Source organism: Anser brachyrhynchus, assembly GCF_964034855.1.
Source record: "Anser brachyrhynchus genome assembly, chromosome: 3".
In the NCBI taxonomy this organism is placed as follows: domain Eukaryota; kingdom Metazoa; phylum Chordata; class Aves; order Anseriformes; family Anatidae; genus Anser; species Anser brachyrhynchus.
This window is the reverse complement of record NC_137696.1, coordinates 108,032,032-108,058,505: the sequence shown is the minus strand read 5'-3', so window position 1 is coordinate 108,058,505 and position 26,474 is coordinate 108,032,032. Positions and strand designations below refer to the sequence as shown.

The window sequence follows — 26,474 nt, the reverse complement described above, 5'->3', positions numbered from 1 at the left end:
ATTTATTTTTGTAACACAAAATGGATAAATGTAAGCAAGGCTGAACTCTGATTTTACTGGGAATGCAACGAAACATCCAGAGTGCTTACTACTTAATTATGATTGCTGATTATGAATTAAAAAAAAAAAAATAGCCAACAAAACATCAATTTAAGTAATTTTTTTCAGAGGAAAATCTTTTATAGATCATATATTCTGGGTCCAAAAACTATTGCAAACTTCTGAAAAGTTCTGCATATTATCATAACTTCTGAAGAGAATTGGAAAAAAAATAAATAGAATTGCTCATAAACTTGCCTGTGAAAAGAATACAGCCAAAGAAGACTGCTTAGCAGTGGAGACACGCATTTTATAAGTGACAAATAATTACTATAAATTTTCTACAGTGATCTGAAGAACATTTAATCATGTCCGTAATCCGTATGCAAAAGAATCAGCCTTTTCACAGGTTATGCATTAGGCTTTCCACAGCTTTATTATTGTTTTTATTATTATTATTATTATTATTATTATTATTATTATTATTACTATTTTGCCTTAAAGTCAAAAGAACAACTGACCACACTGTTTTATACTTGTGGGTGTGCTTGGAGAAGGTGCCAATGCTGTTGGCAGTGTGGAGCTGCAGGGGCAGCCTCTGTGAGGAGAGGTCAGGGCTGCCCCATGCCGGACACAGCCACTTCCAGCCAGCTCCAATGGCCCCACCACAAGGCATGGCTGGGCCCAGCATCCAAAATGGTAGTGCCTCTGGGAAACATATGTAAGCAAGGGCAAAATGCAGCACTAGTAGAGAGGAGTGAGGAAAAAAAACATGTCATAAACAGCCTTTCAGACACCAAGGTCAGAGAAGAAAGAAGGGGAAGAGATGTTCCAGGCACCTGAGCCCTACAACCCCCCAAGAGCCCCCTCAGGAACAGGGGAAAAGTGTGATGGTCAAGGGGCAGAGGAGAGGAGTCGTTATGGACTGACCACAACCTCCCATTCGCCATCCCACTTGCACTGCTTGAGGTGGGGGATAAGGAGTTGGAAACGAAGACTGGAGTTGAGCATTAAGGACAAAAAGAGGAGGAGATGGTAGGAAGGTGTTGTCTTAACTTATGTATTTATTTATTTTTCATTAGCTGTATCTATTTTAATTGGCAATAAATTCTTCCCAAGTTGAGTCTGTTTTGCCTGTGAAGGTAATTGTTATGTGATCTCCTTTTCTTTCACAGAATCATGGAACGGTTTGGGTTAAAAGTGACCTGAAAGATCATTTAGTTCCAACCCACCTGCTATGGGCAGGGACACCTTCCACAAGATCAAGTTGCCCGAAGCTTTTTCATCTTATTTTCTCTAGTTGTCCAGTTGAGGAGGCAGTGGGACAGTGGCTGGGTGGGCATCTGGAGCTATGCCAAGGTCAACCCACCATAGCAGGTATTTCTTTAACTGAATATTTCAAATCTGTGTATTTTTAAAAATACCAGCTTGCACAGAAGAATCTCTGAAGAGAGATTATTCCCCAGACTACATGCCAGGGTACAGAAGTAGAAAGGCATACACAGAAATATATATAAAGCACCTCTTGTTCTGAGTGATTTTCACTGATAGTATGTAAGACCTGAAAATGGATGAAGAATGTGTCATCGTGCTCAGCTCAGCCAGAGGATAAGGGTTTAAAGCAATCTGGAGGTTAGGACAGAAGCAAAATACATGAATAGATGTAGAATCATTTAGGTTAGAAAAGACCTCTAAGACATATGCATTATGCACCCAAATAGCTTTTTCTGTATTTCTTATTCAGAAATCTACTTAAAATCATACCCTTTTTGACTGGAACTGGAAATCCTTTCTGTACTGAACTGACATTAAAACACTACAGTTCATGAGTACTGACTGTGGAAGTTAATGTCAGTTTACTGCTCATCCCAAGCAGGAGTGGGAAGACTAACCAACGTGGCCAACAGGCAAAAACAGGTGTACTTTAAAACTGTTCCGACATAATCTGGCACATTTGAAGCAGTGTTTTAGCCAAAGCTTTGCACTGCACTGGTTATCATAATGTCAGATATGCTAGCCTAAATCTTGACAAGCTTTCCCACATATATTCATCTAACAGTATTAGGAAAAAAAAAAAAGTTCTACCATCAAAATACCATACAAAGGACTTGTGTTTTTACACTTGCCTATTAAGGTCACAGAATCACAGTGTACTGTGTACTTCAAGGAGATGAAATAACATAAATGTCTATCTGGAATCCAAACAGAAAGCAAAAAGGTAGCTTTTAAACTGAAATAAAAATAATAAAAAAAAATCTTGGTAAAATGTTAGTGTATTGATGACTGAGGGATATCACTCACTAATAAGCAAAGGGAAAGGTTCCAAAAGCAAGGCTGTGTTGAGAAGATGATGTTCTCATTTACAAGCATTCTGGCCTCTGTTCGTTTTTAATAGATGCAGCAGTTACAAAAACAAGATTACAGAGGCCCTGCATAGACCCTGTGGCATCTGGTTAAGTGGTCCACAATCTGTCTTTTTTTTTTTTTTTTAAGGGTTACATCAAAGATGTACCTTATTTATCTTTGTGTATTTGACATGCAAGTGACCAGACTTACCATTTAAAAACTTGAATGGATATGTGTCAAATTCCACCTGGAGGAATCCTTTCACCTCTTGTAGGGACATGCTACATGGATCTCTATCATGAAATCTTTCTCCCTGTTTTTTTCTTTTTTTTTTTTTCAGAACAACTTTCATTTCAAAGGGCTGTAAAGGTACTGTACCAGTCATATGGCCATTGCATTTTTTAGTTCTCTGCCTGTCACTCAGTGCTGCAATGTAGTTATACTACAAAACCAAAAATTCACAAAAAAAAACTCTTATAAGATGAAAATACTGCCATCTTAAAGAACTGGGAATTCTCATTTTTCTTTTTAGGATAATTGAACCATCTACAGGAGAAGGTCTGCTATCTATTATTCTTATTTGAGATAAAAGAACCAACCCATTTGATGGGAAATGATATGTTTTGCAACCAACTGGGTAAAAATCAGAACATTTAGAGATTTACTTGGGAAAAATGAAAACAAATTAATCTGAAAATACAGTGCAGGACTGAGTTAAAAAGCACGGTATTAATGTAGCTATCAAGGAATATATTTAGATTCATTACGTGTGTTTTCTTGGAAAATGATAGTGTAGGTGGTTAAACGACAGGACTTAGCTGTAACATTTCAGCATGGCTGCAACAAATAAGTAGTCTACAGTCTCTATTAAAATAAAACAGATATTGACACAGGAGTACCTGAAGATAATGAGACTGATTTCAGTGGGAGCTGGAGTAGACCATTTCTATGGTTCAGCTGAAACCTTTAATTTACCATATAAGATGGAAGTTACTCAAGAGAAAAGTAAGGAATGCATTTGAGTTTCACATACCTACTAATGACATTGGAAGCCATTATTCTTTTGTGGCTCAGTTTAAAAGAGAACAAACAGAAAAGTAAAAATGTCATAAAAATATTCAAAGAAACTTAGTCAACCCATAAAACAGATTTAAGGCTTGCTTCTTCTTTGCACAACATTAACTTTTCCTTTCATCAGTAGACATAGAGAATAACTGCTCAATAAGGGCATCTTAAAAGAGAGGTAATCCAGGGGAAAGACAGAGACAGCATTGTGGTGGTTTCACTCATCTCTTTATTATTACTACTGACAGGTAACTGAATTTCTCCTTTGCCTGAAGCCATACCACCTGAGGTTCTAATCTTGTCAGATTTTATGTGCTAAGCATGGTTGAGAGAGCTCTAAGGGATAACAGGTACCGCAGGAAATGATTATTCTTCCTCTTAACTTGTGACACTTGCCAGTGCAACACTGCAACTGTTCTCCAATGTGTCTTTTCTTCCCAGTGACTTACACTTTTAAGAGTTTTGTAGTAGGAGTATAAAATAGCTTATGTGATATGATCCAGAAGATAGGCGACCAGACTCAAAAAGTATCAGCTGATCTCACATTTCTGCTCATTCTGTCTGATTGGAGATGCATCAGGAAAGGACAAGTACGCAGGGAGATCAAGGATGGCCACCCATGGGTCCTGTCATGCACTGAGCGTCATGCACTTGTTCAGCTCCACTCTGGCATACTGCATAAAACACCCACCATGAAAAGGGAAGATTCTTATCTGTTCTTTTTTTGGTAAAACTTTTAATGATTTTACATACAGGTACAGAATTTCCACACTATGATCAAATTGATCAAAGTATTGACAAGTGAGAGTTCATAATGTGAACTCCAGCTTTGGGAAAAGGGAAAGAAGATTGAATACCTGCAATATGATTTGACTTGTTTTGCTGCATTACTATGATGAATATTAGAAAAGTGACTTTTAATGATATTGATGTTTTTCCAGTATGGCAAAGAGAGATGATGTCTGTTTATGTTTTAATGGGGTGACTATGTATGACAAGTAGGCAAGTACTAAGAAACCTTAGACTGAAGCAGGGAGAAAGAATATGAGGTGTTTTGTTTCTTGGACTGGAATTCTTCATGGAATCATTAATTATGGTTTTCCTTTTCCCTTTTTTGTTTTGATGTTCTCCTCAGCTTTCTCTCCTCCATTGTCTTTGTCTGCCATATATTTTATCAGGTCCTACATTTTTGGATGAGATTCAGCATTTCCTGAAAATGGTTAACAACTTAGTTGTTAACAATTGAATCCTACTCCAAATTGAATCCTACTCCCTTGAATCCTACCTTAAATTTCGTTTAACCTGAACACCATGTTTAATTTTACTGGTGGATTGTAAAGCATCTGAGAAACATTCACACGGTTGTTTCTATTATTTTTTTAGAGCTTTGTCTTCAGATCAATAAACAGTCAGAGACGCTGTTAGGTAGAAGGTATTTTAAGTACCATTCTTCTTGCAGTGATACTCAGGCATGCCCTACTACCCCAACTTTCAGGCTTTAATAGGATGGTTGTAAATCATAGAATCATAGAAATCTAGAGTCAAGTGGAGCCAAACCTCAGTTCTACTGATGGAAATAAAAAGTAATCATGACCTGTATTATCTGACAGGAATTTCTCTGGCTTGACTGGCGCTCATAGTTTAGATTATTTCCTTAAAGCTGATGAATTTCATGTAATCCAGGAATGGGGACAAATTTTACCAAGGCAGTTTTATGTATTCTCTCTATTCCCACGTTACTTACTCATCATCATTCTGTATCTACTAGTGTCTCAGAGATACCTTGGTAGTTAATTAATATACCTTCACCTTCACGTTCACCTTCACCTTTTCTGAGCTGTCATTTTAGTTAAGTGGTTGACTCAAGTGATATTTGCAACATGTCATTTTGTTAAATGTCATACATTATTTGAGAAGAATTCTTGTTATAGTGTACCCAAAGACATAGTTTTGGCACCCCAAAGTCATTACCAAATCAAAACAATAAATACTGAAACATCAAATCTCAAATAGGAACCAGTAGTGAGTATATAAAATTCATAGCTGCATAAATTGTGCCAAGTTGTAGGAGTTGAATGAAAAATGAAGTTCCGCACATGAGGAGACTGAACACAGAATTTGAACTGTTCTACCTAAGAAGAAAGAGTATTCAACCTTGATGACTTGCTTAAACTAACTTGTATTAAGTCAAAATACAACTATCACTGCCTGGAGAGAAAAAAAAAAAAAAAAGATTAAAAAAAAAAAAGGAACAGGATATAAAGATAAGCTTCTTTCCCAGGCTGGGGTACTCTCTAACAGGGAAAATTCCCACAAGAACTGAATTCCTAGCTAGGAAAGCACCTGAAGGATGTACAAAACAGATAATGGAAAGGTAGAACATCTTTTCATGCTGTCATTGTGATTGAGGTAAGTATCAGTTGATATCTATTATTTTTTTCCCTGTTTTTTTGTTTGTTTGTTTTGTTTTGTAACATTAACAATGTTTTTAATTGTAGTGATTTTTTTTAAAAAGAACTTTCACTTATTTTTTAAGAAAGATTGTATTGAAATTGATGTAACTGCAAGTGGTAAAATCAAAGCTGTGACAATCCTCAGAACTGGGAAACTGAAAGCTCTCAGTGTTAGTATTCAGTACCACAAAACATTTCTAATGGGTTCTCAGAAGATACACATCACTTTCCGGAGTGGGCTATGTGCTGTTAATGCAGGAGTCTTTGGAAGGGACCCCCAGCAAGGTCAGTAGCTCTTTAGCATATAACAAGAGAGTGGGAAGACATTTTAAATCTCGAAGAAGCATAAGTAACAGCTGCTCAGATAACAGTTCAACTATTTAATGTTAGAGAATTTTATAGTCCTATTAGGTCTGCAAATACATGTGCACACCACTGCTCTATTAGGTTTTGTATTCTTTACCTACAGTAGTAATCACAGCTGGGTTGCAGCATCACAAAATGACTCAACCCTGCAGTCAGACCAACCCTGCCACACCAGTGCATGTATGCCATGACCCAAGACCTCAGAGGGGCTCCTCACTAACAGTAATGTGTGTTCAAATAACTCCAAGTGATGGAATTAATCTCATAATCCCATTGTGGTGGTGTTCCATTTTTCATCTTTCTGTCAATATCAAATATTTGGGGCTTTGGAAGAACTTCTTATTAATGTAGAATACTTTGGTATAGCAACTGGGTAAACATTAGTAAGTCTTGTTTTATTTAGACATTCACAAGTCCTTGAACAGGGTTACTTACAAACAGTGTGCTGGAAATGCTGCTTTCTGAAAATTTTAGGTTTCCTGTTATTGCCTGGGGGTAAATCTGCACAATTTATTACTGAATATAAAAATTATAATGAAAGGAATGTGTATGTACAAAGCAAAACTCTCTGCTGCTTACCTCAGCTTCTTCTTCCATAAAACCTAGCACCCGCCCCCTGGTTGAAGCATGTCTTCCCAACACTGAGACCTTGTTCTCCTGCTAAAAAAAAATGTAGATGATTATGTAACAGTGCCACCTGGTGCTACCTGCCAACACAAAAGCTTTAACATGGAATTAAAACACAAACAAAAGGCATCAACACATTTTATGACATTAAGCATATGATAATATGTTGTTTTAGCCCTTGTACTCTGCTATAGCCTTGTTTTCCACTTTTATCATTATGATTTACAATGAGACCAAGTTTAATGGCAATTTACTCTGAGAGAGAATTGCTATTAGTTTGCACTGCAAACATACAGGAAAATATGAAACCGTGTAAATTATAAAATTATAGACAGTGCTATTGTACTAGTAATTATGTTTTCTTTTATTGCTGATACCTGAAATACTTCTATTACAGGCTCTAATATCTAGTCACCAATTTAAGAGTAAATAGGTGTATGGATGCTGCTGAAACAAAGGTACTGGAAATATGTTTGGGAGGTAAAGCACAGCGTGAACAAATTCAGCAAAAGTTTAGCATCAGTTGAAAACTGGGACTTTATTTTATTTACTCTATTACAGTACCTTAATGAAGAAGGCATCCCAAACAAAAGAATAGCAAAATAATGTGATACAGTGAAAAAAAAAAAAAAAAAAGGTCTCTGTTTCTTACCAAATTTCCTCCTCTTAAAAGGGTAACAGCCACCTTGGGTTTATTCTTCAATTATATATTTATATGCACACATACATGCACACACATAAATTTATATGCAAGAAATGCCCATCAGCCATTAAAATATTATTATAACTCCTATTAGCTTGACAACCCTTGTGACCTCCCATGGAAGCATCGTCAGAACCACAGGAGGTTTTCTTGCTTTCAGCCTTGGCTGTAATAACATGAAGCACAGAAATGCTTCATTCCAGGCACCAGATGGGCGGGTAAGTTTGTTCTAGTGTCTTGCCACCAGCTTGTAGACACAACAGACTACAGATAACTGTCACTAAAACAAAAATACTTACTGGCTTTCAAATGATTGTACCAAATCTGTTGCTGCAGTATGTTTCTATTTGTCCATAATTGCTTTGAACCTTTAGTTCTTGTAATGCAGAAACTTAAAAGGGTAACATAATAAGGTCTTCCCAGGCCATGAGCTTGTGCTCTTCTCTCTGTGTTTTTACGATTGTTTGTTCATGGCATCAGTCTGAAATGAGCACTGCTCATTAGAAACAGCAAACAAGACATACTGACTAAAATAAAACTTCTGCACTGAGGTATCCCAGCAGCTACCATGTCCTGGAGGATTTTTTTTTTTTTAACTTTTGTGACAGTTTTCTCTTCCACTCAACCAATTGCTTTGCTCTTTTTGAAGACTGGCACCTTTTCCCCACGTATGATTCTCACTTTTGTCCTCATATGGAAGAAGAATCAAGTGAAAGTCTGCTGTGCAAGATACATGCTCTCGCAGCAGATGGACCTGGGTATGTCCAGAAGCTGATCTAAGTGCTTAAGAGCCAAATCATCCAGACTCGATCATCCCATGTCTGCTGTTTCCCACTCCTGAATTAAAAGCTGATGAAACATATGTGAAAGTCACTATTTTTCAAAGAAATCAGTAACCTGTGTGCCTAAACTCCCTTTTTTTGGGTTCAGGGAGGATAATGTTTATAATATCTTCCCTGGAACTAAAGAATTGGTTTCTCCATTTTCCTTAACTGGGATTCAAAGTCAGGAGAGCCTGACGGTGATTGCATATTCTTAGCTCCCTCTGGATTTATACCAGATGGGGAGGCCCAACATACAAGCCTTTCTTCTTCTTCTACTTAGAGACTGAATTCCTATTTTCTATTTTTTCAGTGGGTCCCAAATTTTCATTATTCCTATAAGCAGTTGTTTGTTGGAGGATTTTTTTCCCCATTTTGAATAAATACTGGAAAATCACATTTAATTTTAAAACAGTATCAAGAATTACAAGTCACATTTGGTTTATGTGATTATTAAAATATACTAGTCCTAAAGCTGAAAATTTAGGGGAAGGGAGAAAAATAACAGGCAAGGTTGAAAAATGGTTTATTATTCAGGGATCACAGACCTCTAAGGGCTAATCACTGACTGCTTTTATTATGCAAAACGGCATCTGGTGTTCAGCTTCCACATTTGGAATAAGTGTTGTCTAATGAACCTGCTATTCCACACTTGCTTTCTACTTTTAATATCCTGTTAAACACACTGATGGCTTATCTGCAGTAAGAATCAGAGTTTTAAAAGGAATTAAATGAATCTATCCAAAGGTACAGAAATGTAAATCTAGTTATTAGTTAGGTCACTGACAGACTACCTATTAGTTTGCCTCTTTTTAGGAAGAGCAAGAGATGCACAGATGTGAAAGGGGAAAAGTGTCACAGTTTTGATTTACTTTCCTTTCAATCTTTGCAGAATGGCCTGTGGCTTGTTCATAGAAAGGCCAGGAAATCCAATCCAATGGGGAGAGCCTAATTAAAGATTATAATGCAAGTTTTATTTATTTATTTATTTATTTATTGAGACATCATACCTAGTAGAGCTGTTGCAGGGGAGACAGACAGGTAGTGACATTGGTGGTTGATTGGGTGATGTGATAACTGTAATCTAACATACTTATCCTGGTTCAGGTCCCCTCCTCCCCTTCTCCTGCTGTACAAGGCATTGGAGAGCAGGTGTGAGAGCCAGGTAGTTCTCTTGTGTAGGACAGTAAGACAGAGCATGTGAACTGTGTATAGAATCATAGAATCATAGAATATCCTGAGTTGGAAGGGACCCATAAGGATCATCAAGTCCAACTCTTGATACCGCACAGGTCTACCCAAAAGTTCAGACCATGTGACTAAGTGCACAGTCCAATCTCTTCTTAAATTCAGACAGGCTCGGTGCAGTGACCACTTCCCTGGGGAGCCTGTTCCAGTGTGCAACCACCCTCTCTGTGAAGAACCCCCTCCTGATGTCGAGCCTAAATTTCCCCTGCCTCAGCTTAACCCCGTTCCCGCGGGTCCTGTCACTGGTGTTAATGGAGAAAAGGTCTCCTGCCTCTCGACACCCCCTTACGAGGAAGTTGTAGACTGTGATGAGGTCTCCCCTCAGCCTCCTCTTCTCCAGGCTGAACAGGCCCAGTGACCTCAGCCGTTCCTCGTACGTCTTCCCCTCCAGGCCTTTCACCATCTTCATAGCCCTCCTCTGTACACTCTCCAACAGTTTCATGTCCTTTTTGTACTGTGGTGCCCAGAACTGCACACAGTACTCGAGGTGAGGCCGCACCAGCGCAGAGTAGAGCGGGACAATCACCTCCCTTGACCTACTAGCGATGCCGTGCTTGATGTACCCCAGGACACGGTTGGCCCTCCTGGCTGCCAGGGCACACTGCTGGCTCATATTCAACTTGCTGTCTACCACGACCCCCAGATCCCTCTCTTCTAGGCTGCTCTCTAGCGTCTCATCGCCCAGTCTGTACGTGCAGCCAGGGTTTCCCCGTCCCAGGTGCAGGACCCAGCACTTGCTTTTGTTGAACTTCATGCGGTTGGTGATCGCCCAGCTCTCCAACCTATCCAGATCCCTCTGCAAGGCCTTTCCACCCTCATTCGAGTCCACAACTCCTCCAAGTTTGGTGTCATCAGCAAACTTGCTCAAAATACCTTCTATTCCTACATCCAGATCGTTTATAAAAATATTGAAAAGTACCGGCCCTAATATGGAGCCTTGAGGGACCCCACTGGTGACCGCCCGCCAGCCTGACGCAGCCCCATTTACCATAACCCTCTGGGCCCTGCCCGTTAGCCAATTGCTCACCCATCGTATGTTTTTATTTAGCTGTATGGTGGACATACATGAGATAGATGAGCCAGGGCCAAGAGCTGGAAGGGATATGCTGTGAGAGCTCATGGATTGCATGTTAAGTATTCAGTCCAAGAGCATCTAGAGCATGGGTTATACGGGTGTGACTCCAGCCTGTACTTACCGGTCTGCAGATGGGATGGTTCTCAGGAACTGTCTTGTGGAACAGTAGTGACGGACCAGGAAAATGCTGTTAGCCTTCAGTATTATCCCATGAAGACAAGTGGGATCTTGTCCTCGGCTCACTTGGGGACCATTCTACAGAGCATGTACCTGAGTTCCTACCAGCATGGTATGGGTTTCAGGCAAAGGAAAAAAAAAATCCAAAAGATACAGTACAGTGGTTGAGTTTGCAAGTTACAGGATGCAGAGGAGCAAAACATTCCTTTATCTCCCCACTGACCAATTTACAAAAGCACCTAGATATAGGTCTTGAACTCTCTGTGGGATTCATCTGACCAAGTGTAGACACCTAAATGTACTCATCTAATCGTGAACTGGTTGTCTTAATGGGTGCCCTGTTACCAAGTGACTCAAGTAGGTCAGCTGAATCCCCGTTTAAAAGAGTTTATCTCTCTCTGTTGACTACAAAGTAAGTCTCCAGTGTCTAGTTCAGATGTAGATGTCTACACTGTAGATGTCTAAAGTTAATGAGATGAATCTCAACCACAAGTGTCCTACCCACTCGGGAACACAAAAAGAGTTTGGAGGCAGCTTACTAAAATATACAAATGAAAACATAGTTCACTTAAAACACTCCAATTCCAAGTACTCCCAGCAGTGAGAAAATAAAGATCTGGCAGAGGGCTAGTTTAACCCTTCCTAAAAAGCACTGACAAGTTGATAGTACTGTTGGTACCGGGTATTAGATTTTATGTTTTTGCTACATGCAGAGCACTGCTCATAGAGACAGGATTAGGCTCGGAGGAAACTGCATGCCATCCTGACAGTCTTGGTAATGTCACCTGATGGGTTGAGATCTACATTGTAAAAGAGGTTCACAAATTAGGTAAAATGATCAGCATCATGATATGAGCTAGCAGAGGTCATTTTTCTACTGATTTCTTGCTGGTTCTCATTTGTTCAAAACAGAAGAACTTAGAACAGCTGCAGTAGTGTCTGGGAACTTAGTTTCATTTTAGATCAATTGTTGTTGGTTCAAAATTATCTACACACTTGTGTTTTATTTAGTGGCAAACAGCTATTTTATTTCTTAATTAGGGTTTTTGTTTCATTTCATCCATATTTCATTTTCCTAGTAAATTGAGAAGATGGGAGATTTGTTATAAATCATGTTGTGCTTTGGGGAAAGCAGGCTAAAGTTACATACCTTTTCTTGAAATATATCATAAAAGACAATTCAGTTACTGATGAGGCGTGAATGTACCTAATGACATATTCTGTAGGGTGATTTGTTTTAATTGTCACAGTGGGACCTGTTATTACACAGTGGTAGAATGGGTCACTGCATTATAAAATTAAAGCTGACGCAAGGCATTCATTTTTAGCTTATTTGTAAATTTGAGTATTTGGGATAAAAATATGCTGAATATGGAGACAGAGTATGGCAACATGCACAGCAGTGGCAAATGTCTCTTAATAATAAACAGCTGTGTGAGGTCAGATGTTAAGGAAATTCAAGGGAGTGGCACACTGGTATTCTGTCATACGTGCATTAGCCCAAATGAAGTCAGGGGAAACATATCTGAGGGTAGGAATAATATCTATTACCAGAGGTTACTTTTCAATGGCAATTAAATATGCTGGCTCATATTAGCATTTCTGTGCCATAGGATGTGAAAAATAAGCCAAAACACTGCTGTTGATGGAAAGAAATGTGATTAATTCACTGAATTTTCAAGCTGTTGTGCTGTCATCCCATCAGATGACACCCAGCCATTCCTGCACAGGCATCCCAGTGGAGCTTGCAGTTGTATTGAACTATCGGGGCTACACTGAGATGAATAAGTTTATTCAAAGTTTAAAAAATTAATAGATAATTGCTGTAACAGTGGCAAAAGGATGGCTTTTCTGGTTTTGTGTGTCTGGTGTTTGTGACTTCCATTTCTGCTTAGTGATGGGTTATAACACTGTACCCAAAGGCACTTCAGAAGAACATAGTTTGTTCATGTGTCCATTTGCTGGTCCTTACCTTGACTGTCAGTACTGAATTCTTTTGAATAAGGACCTCACATCTCAGTATCTTAAATAGTAGCACCAGTTCCTGTAAATATCACACAGGAGGATTGTTTTAGGCAATGTTCAAAATTAGTGAAGAAGACACTGACTTAATTTAAATCTCTCAGCTGACCTCAGAGAGACAGATCCTTTGTCTCTTTATCCAAATTCAGTCATTCCTTAAAATGAATCATGACACAAGACACTTCAAAAAGCTACCCCTGGAGTTCATTTTAACTTTCCAGAAAGTGAATCTTGAATTTAAGTGGCCTCATTACCCAGATACTAAAAGACAGAGGTTATCCTTTGTCTTTTGTGAGAGCTTATCACTGTTCAATCCTACCCTGGAACTGCTAACATACCAGGCATCTTTCAACTTCCAATATTGAGTGCTGTGAAGGAGTAACAAAATTGAAAGAAGTTTCCAGAAATATTTTTTCCTGCCTTTTTACAGCTCTGGGGAAGAAATAAGTCAAACTGTCCTGAGAAATGTAGATGTAACTGTAGTCTGTGTTATATCATAAATACTAGTCCATCAATATCATTCTGAGACTGGAAGTAATAAAGTGAAGGTAAGACCTATGGTGTACTATGAAATGGTGGCTTTCCAGAAGTCACCATGAATTTTCTCCAAGCCAGGCATAGATATCACATCTGGTATCACGTTCAAACTACAAATATTATATTTTTTTAAATTTTACAGGGGTGCTGGGACAGCATTTGAAGTCAGCATTTAAAATATGTTGAAAACATAGTAAACAAAGGCATAGCTTTAGACTCTTCTTGAGGCAATATTAACACTGCTCTATTCCACAAGACATACTACCACCTTATTCTTCAGGAGAGTGCAAGAACAAGGCTGCAGTTCTGTAGCCAAAAGTGAGATGTCAGGAAAGAAGAATATTAACAATTTGCCTATTTTTAGAACTGCTGGCTCAATATGTACTGTGAAAGTACTATTGAGAATATAGGTGCTTATTACATGGGCATTTGCTAATTTACAGATTACCCTAATTATGTTCAGATCATTTAGCTATACATCAATTTGTATGCCATTTCCTTACGGCAAAAAATGCAAAGTGTTTATTCACCTGCAAAAACTGCCAAACCTCAGAGTACATACGTATGTTTACACAGACACATCCATAAACATGTGTGTTTATATGTCAACATACATACCCAGAGAACTGCAATGAAACATTGTTCAGATGTAGGGCAGTGTCTTTCTGTTCGTGGTTCATGTTTTCTTCGTTCTCTGTGTCCTGTAGCCACGGGGACTGTATTACCGTGGTGTGGCTTTGTGTACAACAGAGCTGACCCCCCATGAGGAACAGCCTCCCTGAGGAACAGTGCTGTGGCTCAGCAGCAGCATCACAGTGCAATTCAATGCCCACATGCACTCCTGTTTCCTAGGGTAAGGAAGTGATAGTTTTATGTCAGATTCTTAGAACTGAATCTTTCATTACTGTCAAACACCAACAAAGTTTTGTCCTCTTATGATACTTATCAAATAGTAATGCTGTATTGGTGGCAGCAGCTTAAATTCTCTTGAACATAGTTTTATCATTAGCATACTGTGCTACTGGGCTCACTCCATGCAGCTGATGCTTAACTACTATATTTCCTACTTTTTCTTCTCATTTATCATTACTTCATTATGACAAATTATCAAGTCATACAACTAGACGTGGGAAAGATCTATGTGATCATTAGTAAAGCATTTTTTCTTCCTTTCTTCCACCTAGCCTTAAATAGGTTTGAAAATAAGCTTCTATCCACACATTTTAAGAGCTCCCAAACACTACCAACTTCAGTTTAATTCTTTTAATATTGGCAGGGGTTACAGTTCTTAGTACTACAAAATCTTTTAAAAATCTCTTTTCCCTCCCCCATGATGCTTAATGTGTGATAAGTGAGGTCTATCCTCTTTCTCATCTTTTAATCAGGAAGAACCTGTAGAATAACTGTAATTTCATGGATCTGAAAATATATGCAACACTTTTTTCCTTCTCTGCAATCCTTCACTTCAGTCCTGTCACAGGATTTCATTAAGAAAAACTTTGGATTTCTTAAGTTGCTGTTGAGCTCACTTATTATTGCCTTGTTGATTTCTGCTAATCTTTTTTTCTGTGGAAGTTTCTCTGCCTTACCCAATCTTTGAAGGTGTTATTGCCTCTTCTAACTTTAAGCATCTCACTTTGCTTTTTCAGTTCTGTCCAACAGACTTCAGGAAATTAAAGGAGGGAAGTTACCAGTGATGACAACTATCTAGGAGCTTCAGATAGAAACAGTTTCCCATTTTGAATGAACTACTTCTTGCTGCCTATTTTATAGCTAGCTGACAGCCTGTCTGTGTTTTTCTGAAGCCAGGTCATCAAATAGGTCAATCTATTACTGCCCTGAATTGAGTCTGCTTTGTGGAATTGTTCAGTGCACCGACATACATTTGCAGTCACTTTCTGCTGCTACTCCTCAGCTTCTCTCACATTTTCAGGGGCAGACATGATTAGGTTTAGATACCTTATTATTTTCATGCCCAGGACTATATGCTTTAAGTATTGCTTTATCTGGAGGGTCCCAAATAAAACTTTAACTTTTATTTCAGACTGTTGTGAAGGCCAAAATGGATTCAGGCTTTTTATAGCACACTGGTGACAATTAAATATCAAACTCATCAAACACTGGACAATTTTTATAAAACTTTTTACAAGCTCAGTTTAGTTACATATGTTAAAATGTTAGCATAAATATTCAAGTATGTTTAATGTGCTTTTCAGTGCTATTACAGCAGACAGTGTATGAGGTACCTTTTTCTCAATATGCTCCTACACTCTGCAGTAGCTGACATCATCTGTCCAGACTGACTACAATTTACATATCTGTACCTGAACTGATTATGTACTGTGTAGTTAGCAGCAAAAAATAGAGACATGAAAAGCATGATTCAGGTGCACTGCACTCTAGAAGAACATGTAGGTCTCTGCTGACAATATGGGAAGTTGAGTGACTGGATTATAGGTAGAATTTTACGTAGCTATCTTAAGTCAAATTAGATATGTCTCTTTGTGAAAAGACGTGCTTCCATGCTTTTCATGCTACTGTTGGATTCGCTGCCATTGGCTCATCCTAAGAATTTCTGTAGCAGTCTGCTCTTCAAAGCTGTGGAGCAGGATTTTCTCCAGCCTGCTGCATTCTGAAGTAGGTATTATCTTTTGCTTCAGTCTGATATGCACTGTTACAAAAGCTCCAGAGCAGAAGTATGCAAGGCTTCTCCTCCACGCCCCTGATTTAAAGCTCAGCTTGTTTTGATAAAGACTTACCATTTTAACAAAATAGAGAACAAAGTGACATGTTTAGTACAGACGCACCAAGGCAGGCATCTGTAAGGTAAATCAACATAGCTTGTATAAATCCTCTCTCAGAAATATCCTCTGGAAGGCTTGATGGAGAATCACTTTTCTGTCTTAGTAGTGCTCACCTCATTTCCACAAAGCTCAGTAGCACTCTCCCTCCTATTAAAAAAAAAATAAAAAAAAATCGATTAACTCCATTCACAAAATCATGAGCCATAAATTTTGCTGTCAACAGCAAGGCAGGTAATTGTTAGTTTTATACTTCCTTCATCGAACCAGATAATCAACATCTGGCTGCAAAAGATCCATACAAACTAAATGTAGATGAGATATAAGTAATTTTGGACTGACAAAGTTTTCTGAGGAGTTAGTCTAAACCTCTACTTCATATTGAATGTCTGACTTACACGAATGAATAACACAGTGATCCTTCTCCTTCACAAGACTGAGTGAGTTATCATTTGCTCTTCCTATTTCACAAGTTCCTTCATCCTTAATCCTTTCTCTCCAGAATTTAAGTAATTTTTAAAAATTCCTTAAGACTTTTTTGATATAAAATCCTTAAAAGAAGATTGATCACATGGAGAGTTCTTCAGTGCTGCAATGGCCGGATCTTTTCTCTTTGCCTTATATCTTTGGAGGTTTTCCCTTCTTTTAAAGGCCCAAAACATAGAATCATAGAATATCCAAGTTGGAAGGGACCCACAAGGATCATCGACCATGCCATCTCCACTGGCTTGGTCCCATGTTGCTTCGCAGGTAGCCTTGGAGTCCTTTCGTTCCTTCCTCAGAGGTCCTCAGCATGGAGTCACTTGTGCACAAAAGAAACCTGCCAAGAATCTTGCTAAATATCTAGGGGTGTGCAACTCTGCAGCATTGCATAACTAACATATATGCTGTTTAGTAAAACCTAATTTGGGGTAAAATTTAACTTGTTCAGGGGTGGGGGAAAGCAGGTAATAGCTGCTCTTAGTTAATCACCTGAATATATGGATCAATCCGAAATAGCTAATCATCTGAAATATATATTGAATGTCCATAGAATGAACATGCATTGTGATAATGTTGTAGAACAAAAATGATGATTCTTTGCTTCAGGGCCTTTCTGGCATTTAAAGTAATTGCAATAATGGATAAGCTAAGTTTATTCCCAGATATTGCTCCAGTAAAGACAAATGATAATTAAAAAATAAAATAAAAAAATAGCCAGTGAACTTAACACTGGTAAAATGAGCAGAAATTGAGCAACCCTTAAATTCACAGAGACAGATAGACAAATGCTGAGTATAGCACTAGCTGAAAGCTCAGCTTTTAGCTATTAAGGTGGAATTTCTGATCGTTATTGAGCTGTTTAAGTGAGAATTGGACATTTTCCATCTTTATAGATTGAACCGCTGCATAGCTTGGACAGCAATAGGAAGAGAAACAACAAATAGGCTGCAGTTGCAGCAGTACTATTCCCATGCAGAAACATAGCCCTAGGTTCTTGTCTCTGTTCCTGCTGCTTATGCACCATTTTTTTTTTTAAACTGAAAAATGCATAAATAGTCTCTGAAACAAATATTCCTCGTGCCTCCCTTCTTCTATCATACTCAAGTCATTTCTTTGATGTGGTGGAGAATCAAGTTCCCTCTTGTGTGTTCACTCCCAGGCTTCCTGGAATGATAAATCTCTCATTCCTTGAGAGACTTGGGCCAGCTTCAACTGCGGTGGTGGAGGCTGATTGTGCTACATTCACAGCTATGTAACGTCTGCGTCTGGATCTCCAACATGAAGTGGACTTCTGATTATAGAGATCCCTATGGCTAGGGCTCCTTTCTAAGGATCACGTAGTGATCATGTAGATCCTTACAATTTAACTATAAGCATCCTGTATGATAGTTGGCAAATTGCTTCAGGTTAGCTATTCAAAGATATCTAGATTCTTACTGAAATCAGAAGTTATATGAGATTTAGACACCAAATACTGAGGACTTTTGTCTTTTCTGTGCTTCCCTTTTCCATGCACAGACATAGAGATGGGACATGGCATTCCCTTCCCTTGGGCAAAGACGTAAAGATAAATACATTACAAACTATGGATCAATAAGATATTATAATGATAGAGGCTGTTAAAGAAATCAGCCTGAAGAGCTTTCTAATGAACAAGTCCTGTTTTCAATACTGACTTGGAAGGCAATATTTAGATTGAGTTGTTGTATTTCAGCTATCAAACATAAATTGGGAAGCATAAGTCAGTGCTTTCCCCCATCCCCTCTCATGTTTCTCTCTATAGACTCATTTTAACAAGTTGTGAAAGCTCTCCTTAAAGGTCATCAGTATTCAGTATGTCTTCAGAGAAATCTGGTATTTTGCAAGGTTGCTGTCTCATTGGTTTTCTGACAGTGATGAAAACGTGTCAGCCTGGAAGAAAAGACCAAAAATATATATATAAGACTATTTTTTGTTATTCAGTGCTTGTCTGTTCTTTGCTTGTCACATTAGAAGAAATGTCAGTTCTGCATGTTTACTATTAGCAGCTCCCTGTCTTTTATCTACCTTCTCTTTCATGGCTATCATTTTCACTTGCCAGCTGTTGGAGATACACTAAGTCTGCTTGGACTCTTCTTCACCAGTCATGTGGTATTTCAGACTCTACACATTATAGCTTATGTATTTTCTTTTGTTCTGTGATTTAATGTTTCTGATTTCAAAGCAAACACTTGCATTAAAAAGTCCTTTCCTCCCTTCCTGCTTACTATTCCCTCCTCTTAAATCTATGACAACAGTAATAAAATGAAAAGAAATATAACTCATTTTTTGCTGAAAACATCTCAACAATGTCAGAACAGTTTTTTTTCTTTTTCTTTTTTTTTTCTTTTCTTTTTCTTCTATATAAAACTTTATGGCCCTTCATTGTCATTGATTCAAATTGAATGCTGAATTAATAATAACTCCATATATATCCATTCTTCTCCCCTGAACAGAGCTAAGACATAGTCTCTCATATTGCACTTGGAGTTTAAACCTAACTGATACTGAACCCTTTCTACTACCACTGCCATGGGAAAGAAAGACCATGGAAGCACCTCGCATGAGCAAGAACTTAAAGCTCGATAATAAGGGTGACTTTGTAAACCAGCCAAGCTGTTATTTTAGTAGATGCTACCAACTTCTAACAAGTTGTCTGTCAATGTTATTAAGACTGCACTTCTGCTCAGGTAAGGATCTCATTTGACTATTTCTTAATTTAAGAAATAGAGTGTTAGTCATCTCATTTCAATAGGCTTCATATACAAAACAGGACTTTGCTACCAGTTAACTACATTCTGGATTGTAAAGAAGGTCAAACTTTTGGGGGAGTGACTTTATAAAAGACAGGAGATTATTAAGAAAAATGTCATCTAACATGTCTTTTGGTCATGGGGGTGCAATTGATTTATTTTGACTGCATGCCTTAACAAAAATAAAAATAATTAAAAAAAAAAACAAACACAAAGTGTTTGTAATTTAATGATAATGTTGTAAAAGAGTAATTAAATATATAATCCAAAGTGATTTTTTTAAACCTTTTTGATTAATTTGACTACTGTTATTATTAAAGTATATATGGATGCATACGCAAACAGTAAGACAAAAATAAAATATGCTCCCACTAAAACCAGAAATGATCGAAAATAGCAAATTGTGGGCCTGCCTCTCCCTGCCTAAATGCCTGAAAAATCTAGATTACAAAGTCAGATCCACCTTGGCCAGCTGAATCTCAGACAAAGAATTCTGTTGAAATCATAGTTTGATGGTGTGGTAAATGTGGAGCTATTCCTTGTATACAGCACCAGGTGAAAAATTCTGTAATTATATGACACCTGTTATGTGCTCAGTCTGTTATTCCAGTCTGCATTAAATAAGTGTTTGACTAAGTTAATACTATCAAACTTCATGTCGTCAGATATTTTTCATCTGTAACACTAACTTTCTGTTAGATTGTTTATCATATGTTTTCTCATAGCTTATAAAACCAGCATATAGATATCAATTTGAAATAAATTACATACCATGCTTTCTAGATAATGCAGCACTTAACAGTCATGTCCCCATGCCCGATTCATATCAAACTCTTACATTTGAATGATCCAGTAACCCACCATTTCAATAGCAATGTTTGTGGGACTGTAACCTTAGCTAGCTGCCTCTTCCTAGGCTTATGGATTGTGGATGGAGATGGCAATGGAAATCCACATCAAATCTGCAAGGCCAGAGGTCAGAGAGGTCAGAGGGACTCTGGGATCTAATCCTCCCTGGTTTATGCTTTTGAGAAGCCTATATTCACCATGCTGACATCCTCAATCATCCTTGGCAGCCAGAACTCTGAGTTACTTAAGTACCTGCTATCCATCATGCTGACTCAGCTTGCTGAGACAGGTGCCTAATTTTTAAGTTATCTCAGTGCCTAAATTGGAGCCTGAGCTGGCAGGCAGGTTGACTCTCACTTAACTATTCCAGTGCTTATCCCATCATCTCAAAGTCCATTTGGTTTTCAGCTTCCCTCTACCATGGTGATTTAACTCTCTCACCTCCCAGTTTTCCCTCAGGCCACGTCCCCCTGGTTAAGTATTTACTAGTGTTAGTATGTAAGTATTTGATTGTCACCAAGTAGAGAACTTGGAAAAGACACAGGTGTCATGTACAAGGTACAAAAGACCCCATGAAAGGATTGCATCTGAAGAGGGAAGGCCTGCAGACAACTAGCAAAGGTACTTGTTTGGAGAAGACAAATCTTACCTGCTTCAAACCAGCTTGTTCACCTTCTAGAAAATTCATCTCACATATAGAACCTGCCTACATGAATATTCCTCCAGCTGTGAAAGGTCAACATTCTTCATAGGAGCGAAGGAAGAAGTTAGACAGAAATGATCAATAAGGTTTGCAAATAAGGCAGAAAAAAAGAACATTGTAGAAAAAGATAGAATTTTTGTTGTCTGCCCATGAACACAAAAGAAAAACGGAAGAATCTGAACTGTCACCTCCCATGTCTGAAGCTAGGAACCTAAAATTAGTACCTACATTTCATTATTCTTTTTTAGCTTTATTTCCTAATTCACAATTACATGTTTTATTTATTTATTTATTTAAAATAATGAAAAGCTGTCATATATCTTGGTTGCTAAAAAACTCACTTAGTTTAGTCCCACCAACTGTAAAAATAATTCTTTTTTTTTTTTTCTTCTTAGTGGTACTTCTGAAGGAAAACAGTTACAGCATTAGAGCCCTTCCCTATTTATTTATCAATACACCACATAAAAAATCCAGAGCAGAAGGGCAAAGAGAGAGAGGCACAGATTAATATATATATATATATATCAATTTTTAATATATTTTCTGTAAGATAATGGAAGAATTTAAAATAATCACTGGAGCAGACCATTTGACAATGGTCAATTGGTCAATTTCCTCAACTAATTCCCTCTTCCCTTCCTATAACTCCAAAGTGACTTCTCTTTTTAAAATGTCTCAAATACTATTTACCAAAGGAGTATAAAAATGAGAAATGGGCTGGGGAGATTACCTGTTCATGAAGGAACCAGACTTAGAAAAGTATACCGCAGGAATGGATTAGAAAACGAACTGGGCCGTGGTGATGGTTCCCATCCTGTCTCAGCCTTAAGCAAGTGCATGGGAGTTCACCAAGCCCTGCCTACTGCACAAAGCGAGACCACGTGGGCCAGGGCATGGACTCAGCTGAGGAACAGCCATTCACAAGTATGTTATTTAACTATGTGCTTGAGATTGCAAGCTGAAATTTAAAAAAATAAAAAAATAAAAAAAAAATCAGCTGACACTGTCTCATTGTGAATAAAACACTTTATTTAACCTATCTCTTTATAACTCTCTTCAGCAAAATATCTTCTGGATAGGTACTAGGGAGATATTACCAAGGTGTTAAAATAAAATAAAACAAGAAACTAGCCAGTAAAAACAATAATAAAAAATAACCCAGGTATGCATGGCCTGTTTTTTTTTTTTTTTTTTTTTTAATTTCCCACAAAGCTGAAATAACATGGCATAGATAACATTTGTCTACTTCCATCTCTGTGCCTTCATTCTGAAATTGTGCCACTAAGTATTAATTAGCAAAATCCACATATTCACACCTGTAAACCAGATGTTGCTGAGCATACAAATGGAGCCACAGTAATTCACACATTGCTACCACATTATAGGCTAGTAAATCATTACACTTTAATGCTTAAAAAAATGGTAAGATAATAATAGAAAACCTCTCAGCAGCTGTCATTGTGGCAGGAAAAACACACCACTGCTAGACAGCATTAACAATCTACTAAGTCTTAGTGCCTTGGACCTCAGCCAAAAAGCTTACATCACCACTTTTAGCTGTTCTTATCCTACAGTTTTGTTACCGTAATAACGTAGTTTACAACTCATCAATATAGGGTCTTCTTTTTTTCCTTTTTTTTTCTTTTTTTTTTCTTTTTCTTAAATAAAAGCTGAGACAGCAGTCTTTGAAGTCCTCTACACATTATGGCATGGAGTCAGTTAATAATGTGACATGCAAATAGACAGAGCTAATCTAAAGAGACTGTTATTAAATTATACCGCATCCCCTGGTAGGGGAAAAAGGTAGATCTGAAGTCCCTATTGTGGTGAATTAAGTTTCATTTAATAAAACCTTCATTATTTTCTAACTTTATATGAAAAGAAAACTAAATAGATTGCTTCTGGGCACATCACTGGAAATGATCTCTGTTCTCTGAAAGTGACAATGCCCTGAACATGATTAATATTTTTAGATTTGTTAAACAGCTCCCATAGCAAAGACTGAAGTTATTCCCATGTTATTCCAATATCATGGATGACATTAGTAGTGCAGGACTATTTCTGAAAATACTGTGTTTAAGCAACAGGAATGACTAATAAACATTCTGATTATCACTTAAAAATGAATGACTACATGTTATGCCTGAAGACAGGTGGAAATCTCATCAATCTAAGTAGTTTATGGCAGAGAATTAGGTCAATTTGCAATGAAAGTGTTATAAAGCTCTTTTGTGATCTGTACAATCAGAACTCATTGTGAATAATCTTGCTGTTTCAGTAAGCTTCTGCCTTTTCCTCTTGTTGATCTTCTTTTGGGTTCCATCAGTTTTATTCATTTCCTTGCTCAAAATAATCATGACAATAATATTTTTCACGATATTAAAAATAGATAAACAAATGCAAAGACAACATAGGTAGATACAAAGGCAAATAAACACAAACAGATTCAATGGGGGATATGTAGATATATGCACATTCTGCAATTCAGTACTGGGATTTAAGTCATTGGAGGTGAAATATAGGGATGATTACAGTACAGCAGTATGATAGAAACATTAGAAACAATTCAGGGATTGCCGAAATATTAAAATACAGATCAGGATTTGAGAAAGATGGTACATATTTATCTAGCTTCACATTTAGACTTGTCCAGAGGAGGGCCTTGAAAATGATCAGAGGGTTGGAACACCCCTATGAAGAAAGGCTGAGAGAGCTGGGGATGTTCAGCCTTCCAACCCAAGCCATTCTGTGATTCTATGATTCTATGATCTAATAAAAGCATCACAGCTAAAACTTTTTTATTTTTTCCCTACAGAAACTGAGTACCTTGGCATGGGGTGAAGGTTTATACCATAATGATTTAGACTATTATTAATCAAGCTCTCAAGTGGCCTGATACCTCCCACCCGGCTTGTGAAGCAAACCTAACTCTTGTTAGTTACACTGTAGAGAACGACATGCACATATAGTGAGTTAAAGCAGCTAAAGTACACATTCTGGACATTTTTGGAGTTGCTTAACACCAGTAATTAAATCAGCTGCTGGCAACTCTTTCTAAGAAACACTGAACATCCTTAGCCATTACAAGGAGCATTATTGCAGACAAACTTATGTACCAGAAGCTGGCAGTTAGGGAAAAGAACAGTTTTCGACATCTACATGAAAGAAGTTTCTCCAAGAATACTACAACTGCCACAAATGTTGTGACAGAAATGATAAAACCACTTAAATAAAACTGGTGCCCATTACACTGAAACACAAGGCAAACAAAAACTATTGAACTGCATTTATTTTAGGACTCACTCGTATCTGAATTGCATTCCATTATGTTTTTTTCAGTGCTGAAATTTATGCTGATATCTGTGAATACATCAGGATTTCAGAAACACAGCAATAGCACATAGCATGTAGACAACATGGGACTTTATTTCTCAAAATGAGCAGTATCTTACTCAGAATTTTCCCCTTATGACTGAAACAGAGCATGTCTAAATAAGGTGTTAATCATCCTAAACAATGGTACCTGAGGGGGAGGCATGAATTTCTATTTTCTATAAAGTCTGAATTTAAGACAGTTGTAGTTCTGATTCTTGTATTTTACAAAACTGTGCAGAACCATCTTTTTTTTTTCTTTTTTTTTTCTTTTCTTTTTTTTTTTTTTTTTTCTTTTCCTTTCTATGAGCTGACCACCTGGCCTGGTGTGACTTTGTGCCTACCCTGCTTTGAACAGAGAAGGCTAAACTTGCGATCTCCTGAGAAAGTTCCCTTCTAACCTAATTTTTCCTATGATCTTTTATCTAAAGCTCCCTTTTTAAGGTAAATCATATGACTTCAAGTACCAGAAATTAAACACAGAAGTGCATTTTCAAGACCAGGATGATAAAAGTCTTATTGTTCTAAGATTATATTATGCTTGCCAGGGATTGAAAGACTAAAATGCTCAGTGCTTCACTAGGTCAGTCCTAAGGTGTTATGAAAACTATAAAAGCATTTTCAATCCATATATATGTGTAAGCATGTTAAATGTGGTTCATTCCATTGTAAAATGTAATTATTTTAGATTTTTCCATATGCTTCATTGGTTATATTTAAATTGACATATTCAGAAATACAAATCAAAACAAAAACAGATATGATTTCATTAACTGTGTCCTAAAGAGTGGATAAATATCCTTTATGTAATGGATAAATTTGCAATTTACTGCTGTACTTTTTGCATGTGGAGGTAGTAACATGTAACCTAGTGGCTGCTTTGCAAAATGGCTAGAGATGTACATTAGGTGGGCACAGCTTAATCATGAGACATTATTGCTCAAACTAAAAAGAAGTATTTTGTTATTTTGTGTAGCAGGAGATAGCATTAGACCTTGTTGGCTTGTTAAATTGAAATCAATTTATTATATTATCAACCATTAGCCTTATGCCAACATCTTAAGAGAGTCATGAAGCATTTGGTTGAGTGAGAAAATGTTTGCAGATCTCATCTCCTGCTGAGACACTTTCTGGAGATGTTGTCACCCTTTATGTATTGCAGTTTTCTCCAATATGATTGTAGTTTTCATACATAATAAAATTTAACATTTATTCCTCAGAACACATATGCAGAGCATTGCGAAGACTTACTCAGTTTTGGAGTTAGAAGCCTTGAAGCATTTTTGGTAGCCATAGTCAAACTGTAGAGAGAGTTACCATAAACACTTTTCATTTTATTTGGAAAGATTATTGACATCAACTATTGGGAAATACAGGGCAGAAAAGGCAGAAAGAAAGGTCACAGCAGAGCAGGGAACTCTATGAGGAGCAATCAAAAAGCATTAACCAAACACAGATGAAACTAAACTACTCTCACATAAATATGAATATGACTAAAAGAATCAATTCCTTTTCATCTTCTTGCTTTTCACATTTCCAGTTACTAAAAGTGCAATTGAAGGACACAAGACTAGGCTAGGAAGTGGATTGAAACTGGCTGTTCCATTTTTTATTTTCAAATGTACATGACTAAATTAAAAACAAACAAACAAAAATCCACAACACATTTAATATGAATTGTTCAAGCAGGAACCGATAGTAGCATAGCACATATTTAGCTGTGCAAATAGAAATTTGGGGAAAGATATACATCAAACACATTGCTTTCGTATTACATTTTGGTTATGTAAATTAAGAATTTAATAGATTCCTTTTCCAGCTGCATACCTCCCACCCAATTTCTATTAAGTAGTCAAGCAGAAGCATCTCTGTCAAAGGTGTGTCATCGTTAGGTTTTTGATGATGTTACTTCAGTTTACAACATTCATTTGCAACACTGCCTGATAGTTTTTCATAGGATGTTTGTATCAAGATGGATGGGGGACAAGAATTCCTGGCATTCGCCATATGTGCGCT

The 26,474-nt window shown here is 37.5% G+C and overlaps 1 long non-coding RNA gene across 1 annotated transcript; it reads right to left on the bottom strand.

Annotated features, from left to right (window-relative positions):
• Positions 1-4,190: 4,190 nt before the first annotated feature.
• LOC308193284 lies at positions 4,191-25,184 on the bottom strand. The gene is made up of 5 exons (XR_013949518.1): positions 16,239-25,184; positions 14,098-14,327; positions 12,893-12,964; positions 10,865-11,021; positions 4,191-6,929 (listed from the first exon to the last, which is right to left on the bottom strand). It is a non-coding gene; the product is annotated as an uncharacterized lncRNA (long non-coding RNA).
• Between the last annotated feature and the right edge of the window lie 1,290 nt (positions 25,185-26,474).